The sequence below is a fragment of the Lathyrus oleraceus genome, chromosome 7 (assembly GCF_024323335.1).
Source record: "Lathyrus oleraceus cultivar Zhongwan6 chromosome 7, CAAS_Psat_ZW6_1.0, whole genome shotgun sequence".
In the NCBI taxonomy this organism is placed as follows: domain Eukaryota; kingdom Viridiplantae; phylum Streptophyta; class Magnoliopsida; order Fabales; family Fabaceae; genus Lathyrus; species Lathyrus oleraceus.
In genome coordinates, this window is record NC_066585.1 from 317,056,160 (window position 1) to 317,066,982 (window position 10,823).

The window sequence follows — 10,823 nt, forward strand, 5'->3', positions numbered from 1 at the left end:
TTAGATTACTTCAATAAATTTCTTCGATAAATACTAGTTTGATTTCAGTGCATTAATACATGAAGGTTGCTTATGTTTCCTTCTATTTTGTTCTACTGTATTTGGTATTAAACTTATTATTAACTATCTAATAAATTGAAGAAATATGTTTTCTATTCCATCCATAACTGCAACAAACATCCAGAGGTTCCACTCATGGAGATCAAGTATTTTATTGAGAACTTCCTCTGTGATTCTGGACTCAATCACGTTGTCATCCACCTATGTGGTTTTGGGCAAGTAAGTATATTCATTCATTAATAAATTCTCTAATATTAGTACTAATTACTTGTAGGACAATATGAAGTTCCTCTCTTGGAAGAAAAAATTGTTTCGTTATATTCTTCTGTTACATACTTTATGATTTCATAACTAGTTTGCATAATTTTCATTATGGAGTCATGGTTTTTTTATTTTCTTTTAACTTAGAAGTATGAGAAATGTAGCCCCTCCCAGTAGAGTGGTTGTGCAGGGCATATTTTCTATGATAGTATAAGTAATTTCCTATGATAGTATAAGCGGGTTTACATCATTTTCATAATGCAGTCACATTGTTTTCCACATGACACTTGTTAGTATAAGTAGGTTCAATGTTCCCTCATAGTAGAGTGGTGGTGTATCCATATTTCCTATGATAATGATATGAAAATGTTGTGGCATCTGAATTCTATAAAACTCAGTCCCTTAACACAAAGAACTATTCCTTTCTAGGACTTGGAGAATGTCTTTATAAAACTATTCCTTTCTAGGACTTGGAGAATGTCTTCATAAAACTATTCCTCTCTGTTTTAGTCAAAATAGGGCAGACATGACCACTGTTGCAATAACTGCAGAGTAACCAGCCACATGAACACTTGCAACTTGGCCATGTGTGGCAGCAGGGGGGCCATTTATGGTGGCATCATGTCGGCCAATTATGGTGGAAGAATGCCAAACTATAGTTACAACTGGAGCACAATCATCGTAATGGAAAAAAGTGTGTACCATGGCTCCACTCTCACCGGAGGGACTCGTCATCTTGACATATTCTTGCGACAAAAATAGATGTAAGCTTTTCATTATCCCTACTGCGGTTGATGTTTTCAAAAGAATCGGTACTTATGATCTTAAGAGACTTTTGGGAGTTATAATACTTTTTATAGTTAAACTTACAACTACTAATAATTGTTGTCCTCTCCGCCACTAGTTTTCTCTTTCTGCAATGCTTGTCATGGTGGTGCCATTATATGACATTTTTTTAAAAATTGTTAATTATTTTTATGATCTTTTTTGCTTTATTTTTGTACCCTGCAGACCCACATAGAAACCTCACTAAGCGAATTTTTCATCGTAAATGTCGTTTTTTCTTTCACATTTCTAATCCTATTGATGATCTCTTGTGTGTAACAGATGATTTATGTTGTTTATCAGGGTATGTAACCCCTTTTTAATGGGTCAGCTTGTCCAACTAGCATACCAATCGGCACTGGAACATATTAGATCTGGAACTTTGGAAAAATTTAAGGATACACTCAAAAAGACTTTGAAAGGAGGAGAATTTTTTTCTGCATCTTCTAATAATTACATTGGGTGTTCGGTGGCTTAATTTGTTGAAGCATGTGCAACTAATGAAAATATTCTTTATAATTATTAGTGAACATCAATTATTTTGAAGGTTCTAAACATGTATTTATGTTGCTAAAGTATAAATATTTTCTATGTAAAAAGATGTTGATTAAAAAAGTAAATTTGAATATTAAATTGGATTATGATTCTAATTTGAAAATTTATAACTGCTAGAATGATTTTAAATTGTTTGTTCCTATAAGGTACCATCGCAAGCCATTGCAAGTTTATTGATAAGTACAATGCTTTTTCAATTTAAGAAATAATTTTTTTAAATTTTAGAAATATATTAGTTGTGGAATTACTTGCAGATTAAACATTTCTTGCGGATTTACCTTTGGGAATACCTGCGGTTTTATCTTTGGATATGAAGTAGGAAAGAAAACAAAGTTATTTAATGGCGGTTGTAACCGCCACAATATGCAATTTACGTCAGTTGCCTAACCGTCGCAACTAAGAACGACGACTGGAGTGGCGGTTTTAGGAACCGTCGCGATACAGCCTGGTGACACACGTTTTCGTGACAGAAGCAAAATCGTCGCGACTAGAAATTTGTGGCGGTTTAAACCGCCGTAAACTGTCAAAACTAACCGTCGCAACTTGCCAATTTTCTTGTAGTTATCCCCAGCAGTGGTCTTTGTCCATAACGGTGATTGGTGTCTCCTGGTGTTGGATGCCTGCCCACCAGATTGGATTTCTCCTGAAGGCTTGGCTTTTCTCTTTTGAGATGTTATACCGGATGTCTATCCATTGATTCTCGGACCAGTTTGTGTTAGATATGTCTGTCTGTCAGCATCAATCATACATAAGTCATGCATATATATGCATAATTATAACATTCAGATATTCATGTTGCATTCTTTGCCATATATATTTGTTTGTTGTCTCCTGCTATTGGTGAAATATTCTTCCCCAAACAGATGTTTGTGTCTGATCTCTCCATATAGAGTCAGCCCCATAGGCAGAAAGTGTCTATCTTTCCTTCTTCCTTCCCCACTGAGTTATGTCCTCGTGGATGATTATTGTTTCAGTTTCCTCCCCAGTTGTGTATCGAGATGGAATTACTCCCCTGAGTTATATCCTCATCGGGTTGAGTCTTGTTTGATTGTGTCCTTCTAGTTTGTTCCTAGATGGATTCCTTTCTTGTTATCCCCTGCAGTTTCCTGTGGTTTATTTGTTCAATTGCTCAGTAACCAGTAATTGTTCATTCTTTTCCCCAGTGGAACTTTGTTGGCCTTCTACCCAGTAACCGGTAGTTGTAAGTCCTATTTCTGTGGTTTCCTACCCAGTAACCGGTAGATGTAATCCCCTCTTTGATGGTTATCTTTATCCAATATTCGGTATTGATATTCCTTCATTTTTTAGTATACCACCCAATAATCGGTGATATATCTCTTGGATAATTGCTCTTACCAAGCAGTTTATCCCCTGCGAGTCATCTTTCATTTAACCTTGTTTGGTAATGATTGTTTCTCCCCTTGACTGGTCATCATTTTATACCCAGTAATCGGTATCCCGATGTCCTTTCTTTTCGGTCGATTTATCCTTTATCAACCCAGTAACCGGTTGTGGATAATCTTCCATGCGAGTATGTTATCTACGTTCTGACGGTAATAGATAATATATTTCATGCGCTCTTCAGTCGAAGTCTTTTTTCTTCCCCAGTTGAGTAAGATTCGTATTTCCTTATGGAATCGAATGTCCATCCTGTAAATCGAGTTTTCTTTTTCAGCCCTTCTTTCGGATGATGAGTGTCTTGGATATATTCCCGATTCACGTCTGGTTGGTCACCTATTATATGCCCAGTAACCGGTATCCCTGGCGTTCCTTCCTTCTGCTCCCTATTATGACTTTTGTCCCCCGTGGAGTCAGATTTTCCTGAGTTGAGATATGCCTTTTGGGTCCTCCTCAGATGTTCCGAATGATTGATATCTCTCACCCTTATACTGGTCTTAGATATTCTTTCTCCTTGAGCGTGTTGTTTTCTCACCCAGTAACCGGTGATTTGACAATATGTCTCTCTTTGAGTTTATTACCTAGTAACCGGTAATATCTCGTTTGTTTCTTCCTTAGCTGAGTCCTTTGTGGAATTCCCCGTCTGAGTCCGGATTTTTATCCGAAGTATCCTTTGTGGATAGTTTGCTGTATTGGCATATTCCCCAATATATGCATCTTTGCGTCAGCTCGAGTCTTTCCATTGATTTATTTTCATGGAACCCCTTCGTGTCTCCCAGCAAGATTTCAAGTCGTGACCTGCTCACGCATTTTACCCTATTTTCCCCCCAGAGTCTCTGTTACCCTAGTGAGTGTGCTACTCCTATGAACTTTCGGTCTCTCTCTGATTTCTTTGTCCTTTGTGGCCATATTTCCCCATAGAGTATTTTACTTTTGCATGCATACATTTGCATCATGAGGTCTCTTAGGGACCAAAATTCGTCTCTTTGTTATTATTGAAGCCCATTCTACCTCGTCGAGAGGAAGATTTTAACCTTCATATCTCCGGATAGAATGACCTTAAATAGGGGCATCTGTAAGACCCTAATTTTGACCATAAGATCCCTCGTGGCATATCATTGCTCTTTGCATTGCCTCAAGGATCATATCATGTGTGGCTCCTTAACCTTAGGGTTGGGACTTGTGTGAGTGGTTTGAGACCACCAAGCATGCTTGTATTGTATATTATTGCTTTTCTTATTTTTGTTTACTAACCAAAAGCCCAAAAATATGTCACTAACCTCTTTTGTTTTGAAGCTCAAGTAATCATGAGATCTCCTGCTCCTAGGAGGCTCCTATGCTCAATGAAGTGGCTAGATGAAGGTGAAAACAAGCATGACAATGGTCCACAAACTCCCTAATCATCATATATGTCTCCCAAGTATCTTAATTTTCCAATTTGATCAAGATAAAATAAAGGGCCTGAGGATTGTTTCCCAAGGAAACCCTAATTCAACTGTGCATTGATTGTGCCTTGCTCATGAAGCAACCTCAACCTATGAGCAGATTTAATCAAGGGAAGTTATTTAATTAATTATTTTATTCATATATGAGCTTATTTGAGTATCCTCAATCATTAATTCCTCAATATTTGAAGTTTGGCCTTGAGAAGTTGACCAGTCAAGTCATCTGACCAATCTGAGGATCCCTGAGACCTAACGTTTGATGTGTTTGTCAAATAAAGATGACCCCAAGAGAAACCATCTTCTTAAGAACTATATGCACAACTTTAATGTTCATCAAAAATTCATTTGAAACTTGGAAGTTCATCATTTATTTCAAAACATTATAGGTCATTTTGACTGAAACCCTAATTTTGGGTCAACTTCCCAAAGACCTAACTTCCTTATTTTTTACGATTTTGAGGTGAGACCAATTGCATTGGAAATCTTAAGATGTCTACTTAAAATTTTATGTTGGACAAAATTTCATAATCCTAAAATAAACACATGTGATAATACAAAACATTATAGGTCACTTTGGACCAAAACCATTGAATTTGAAAAATGTCCAAATTCAAATGCCCATAACTTTCTCATCAAAAATCCAAACGATTCACAATTTAAGTCCAAATTGATCATCTTGAAAAGATATACAACTTTTATGTTGAAGGTTTTTCCATTTGAGGCTTTCATCAGTGAAACATAAGGGATTGAAGTTGCTTGTTTTTGGCAAATGTTTCAAAGACATGTTTTGTACCCCAAACTTCAAAGTCAGATTTCATAAATTTCCAAACTCCAAATGGATTTTTTCCCAACATATATTTTGTTCCTTATGTCAATAGATTTCCAACCATTACTCACACCACCATGTTTAGATTTTCCATGTGGGACTTTCGAAGAGCTCAATGTTTAGGTTCAATTATGCAATTCACTTCATAACTTGAAATGCAAGCTAACACCAGGCCAATTACACGTCCAAACCATCTGCAAATGATCTCAGCTTTCCATTCCATTCACTTTTGGGCCTCACATGCGCCTGTACAGGCACATACATGGAGGACCCAATTCTCATGCACACGAGTATTGCACATCATTGCCTCATCTCCAACTATAAATACAGGTGCTTCTCTATTCAAATTTCAACCTCAAGGTGATCTGAAACCCTGCTGGATTCAAAACCTAACCTCACTCAAAGGAATTTCACTTTTCATTTCTCAATTTCAAGCTTGAATTTCAACACAATCAGTTGATATTCAAGTCTTAATTCCTTAGCCTTGCATCCTCATTACCTCAAGATCAAATTGGAATAAAAAGCTTGAAGGAATCGTGATGTTCAAAACTGCTCTTCAAAGGTATATCACTCAACTGTTTTGATCTAAAGCTTGCCATACAATGTGAATTTCTCTAATTTGAACTGTTTTCTGAAGTCCTCGAGCAAGAGGCAGGTCAGTGGTGGTTTTGATTTCATGATTTGAGCCATTTCAGTTTGCATACCTTGATTTTCAAGCTCAGATTTCTCACTTAATAGAAACATTGAGAACAATCCAAGGTTACATGGGTGATGTACATCTCCCCAGCTTCATTTTGGTACCATAGTTTTTCATTTTGGTTGAGGTTGAAAAACCTGCGCGTGGTGGCCGGAACTTGTTAACTGGCCGGAGAAGATGGTGGTTTCCACCACCATCCCCACGTGGATGCTTCCAGCGCCCTTGGATCTGTTTGAAACGATCTAATCTCAGCCTTGCATTTGTTTGACTTATTTTAAATATGCATGTTGCGCGCTTGACCAAGGCCTATGGTATAACAACGCTTATGGACCGCTTGATGAGGCCACGTCATTTAGTGAATCAGATCCAAGCGCTCCTGATTTTTCCTATTTTCTATTTCTGTTTTAATTTCTTTTAATTTCTTTTATTTTCAAAAATTCATAACTATTTTATTTGAAGTCACAAAAATATGAGACCAATGGCAAAAAATTTCTTGAAAAATCTAGTTTCATAATTTGATTTTTAATTATTTTTGTGACTTCATTTAATATTTTTTGCGAATTATTTTGTTTTTAATAGTTTTTAATTCATTTTAAATACTTTTTGATATCTGAAAATTCCAAAAATATTTTCTTAACACATATGGATTATGATAAATCAATGAAAAATAGTCTCATCAATTTTTTTAATTTATTTGAGATTTATTTGAGATTTTAATTTATTTGTGTTATTTTTCCTTGTTTTTAAATGATTTAAAATAGTTTCTGATTTCAAAAAATGTTGAAATTTTTTGTCAAACCTTGTTTGACCATGTTAGACCTATGATGATTCAATTGGACTTGTTGAAGTTGATTTGAATTGAATTTGATGTTTGACCATATTTTGTCCATTTTTATTTTGCATTTATTTTAATTCCAAAAATACCAAAAAAATATGTTTGACTTGTTGACTTCTAATCTTCATTTCTCTTCTGTTTTACATTGGGTGATGATGATTTGATTCACATTTGATCATTGTGTTTTGATATTTCATTTGAATTCTCCCTCTATTCATTTCATCTTCATCTCATTTCTTTTTTTATTTTGGCCAATGAGTTAATGTCTTATGGTTGGTCTTGACATATGAGAGGTTTAACCTTCTTTGATCCAAATCAAACTCAACTTGATCCAAGATCAAGTGAGTTGCTTTGTGTCCAAGATAGGTTGCTTCTTGGTCAAGCAAAAAGCCTAAAGTCCATACAAGGCCTTCCTCTTTTCTTTTGGCATGGCAAGTTGTAGGAGCTTGGCTTACTAGTCATGATCTCTAACTTGTGTTTATTTGCCTATAGTTTTACTGACCGGCCTCAGATAGGTGTGACTACTACATTAGTCCACTTACGATTGCTTAACATAACACGAAATTGTCTTATGACACACTAACATAACCACTAATTACTAACTTTAATTTGAGAATTTAATTTCTTGCAATTTACTTTAATGCATTTTATTTCTTGCTCATTTATTCATATTGCTTTTCACTTTGCTCACTTGAGCACATATTTTATGTTTACGTCATTTTCCTTTTGCTCATTTGAGCTCATTATTGTATATAAATATATTGTTGCTTTATGCTTGTTTCGTCTTTGTCTGTGTAAACCCAATGCAAAAAGGAGAAATGACTTAGAATTAGGACCTTACCTATGCTTAAAGGAGTTCAAGAGCAACTAGGCCTCATGCCTTTAGAATGCTAAACTTGTTGAAGAGCAACTAAGCCCCATGCCTTTAGAATGCTAAATCTAAAAGTTGACTTCAAAGGACTTCCTAATCTAAACTCATTCTTTGTCCATTCCTCTTATTGTGTTGTGAACTATTGTATGTTTGTTCTTGTATGATAGGCCATCTTGAGATAGTAAGAAGGACCATTGTCATGAGTAGCCAAGTTATGAGAGACAAGCCAAATGGAGATCCTAGGAACTTGAATCTAAATATTTGTTTAATTGCTTGAGTGATTGCTAAGTCCAAAGGAAAGGAGCATCTTGAATCATCTTTATGATCTCAAGAAAAGGAACTCCAAGGGTTTTATCTCTTCTCTTATCTTTGCATGTTTAGGAATATCCCTTCTCTTCTTCTCCTCACTCTAACCCAAGCCAAACTCATTTTGTGCAAACTTTGACTTTGTTTCAAATTAGAAACCTAGGCCTTATTCCTTTGATTTTCCAAAATCTTTTCATTAATACTCATTATTAATAAACCTTAATTCAACTTTGACTTTATTTTGTAAATAGTCTAACTTGTAAATACAACTCACTTCAAGTTGTTTTTGTGGTTCCAATGGCCACCTTTGTTAAAACTTTTTTCATAAACATTAGCCATAGGCTTGACAAGGGATTTGGAGATGATCATCATTCTCTTATCATAGTGGTTGATGTAAATCTCACCTTATCCTTAGTGATTGGACTATAAGTCTTCCATACTTATTATAGGGTTAACCCCTCACTAGTATTGTCGGTTTATGTTGAGTTTTCTCTCTTTGATAACAAAAGACCTTAAGGCTTTTGGCAAACCAATTCACCAATATTTTGAGATTTTTACCACGAACTACGAGGTTTAAATCCTACCTTTGTGATGGTACGTAGGCAATGGGTTCATCCATTCAAACAACAAATTTGTAAATATAATGTATATTCTCTCCTCATCTCTCCAATCGTGTTTGCACAAATATTTTCACAAATACCAACTTACAACACAAATTTTGCAAGAAGAACTCCCTTAGAGTACTAAGGATGTTTTGGGTGCTTAAAACCTTCCCATTTCATAACCAACCCCCTTACCGAGATCTCTGACATTTTTATTAGTTTTTGATTTAATAAAACTTCTTACTTGGTCTTTGTTCGCTTTTTAACCTTTCCTTTGGATAAATAAAAGTGCGGTGGCGACTCGAATTGTATGCTTACTTTTGATTTAGTAAATAAATCATAAGGTAACGAATACCCCGCTACAGTCAGGAGTTGACTTTTTGGTTGCACAATTGATTTTTGTTCTACACAATCAATTCCTCTTCCCTCTTGATCAACTGAACTTCTTCTGATTAAATCCAATAATCAATAATTCACACATGAATGCTTTGAGATATATATAGGACCCTTGATACAAGTTTTGCTCAAAAAAACTAGTCATAAACTGACTTTGACCAAAACCCTAATTGATAGCCAGATGATAAGAGAATGATGATCATCTCCAAATCCCTTGTCAATCTCAATCATCTGAGGATACAATGAGCATGTTGAAACTTCTTGAGGCATATGGAAACCTTGTGGATTAAGTGAACCATGAGATTGAAGACATCTTTTCACCAATGATTTGAATACCCGCCCTTCTTCTTTTTTGCTTGAAATAAACCAATAGGACAAGATACCTTGATCCCATAACCATAAAACCAATGATATGCATGAGTATGTATGATAATGTGACATAAGCCAATTATGGTTGAAAAGAAGATGGAAAATTTTGGGTTACAACACATAGTTGCTTCTATTTGTGCATGTCAAGCAACGTGGATGGTGAATCCGGTCGAAGAGATTACAGGGAAGAATCAAGGAGCAATTACCATGAAGATCGATAGCATGTTTGCTATCAATCTGGCGAAGAATCCAATAGCGTACAGACCAAGCAAGCACATCGAAATGAGGTTCTATTATCTTCAAGAGCAGGTAGAAAAAGCAAAGTTGAACTTGGAACACTGTAGAACCAAGAATTAGATTACAGGCATCATGACAAAGGGAATGTAGGTCGAAGTGTTTAAGAAGTTAAGATCTATGATGGATGTAGATAGCTTAGACACAATGAATTAGGTGGTGTGTTGAATTTTAATTTCTTCTATCGAAGCAAGTAGTGCTCGACAGAAACAAGGATGTGTTGAAACATGTAGTGTATGTCGAGTTGTATTAGATGTCGAAGTGTCGAAGCAGGTTGCTTGACACAGGATTTCGTCTTAGACCAAAATACGTATTTAGAGCCTTTGTAGTTTTTGGGACTTAGCTTAGGGAGCAAGTTAACTCAATTATAAATAGAGGGAGTAACCCCTATTTTCATAACAATCTTGTAATCACTTGCAGTTGTAAAACTAATGATATTTTCCACATGTTGTGGGCAGAGAGAGATTCTGCAAAAATCATCTTCTTCCCCAATTTCCATCAAACCTTAATCTTCTTTCTTATTCAATTTTCTTTTCTTGTTTTCATCATCATTATGCAGCGATACAATCTTGAAATCAAGATTGGTTGATTAATTCGAGTGAAGAGTGAAAAAAAGTGAGAATTTGATCGGTTGATTGAAAAACAAGTGACAATCTTTCAGGTATATTTGATCATTATAACTAAGATAAATCTAAATTGTATTGATGAAAATGAAAATACATACACATATTGACATACACATATCAACTCTATCATTTACAGTTTGCAACTAGTCATTAAATCTTTGGAGTCATAATATATTCAATCGATTTTGGTGTGCACATAATCGACGAAAACAAAATTCCTTTCTAGTTGGTTTACAGCAAAAGCTAAGACTGCACTGAAAACCACGAGTCCAACCAAAACTACGCGCAGTTGAGTATCTGATGGAATCCTAGAAGTTGCACAAAAACAGAACTGTTGCACCAATCAGAATTATCTGCCTTTACAAGATGAACACTTTAGTATGTATTGTTTGTTAATGTCACCGCCTTGCTCGATTTGTGCGAGAAAGACTTTTTCTTGACCTTGAAGGACAATCAT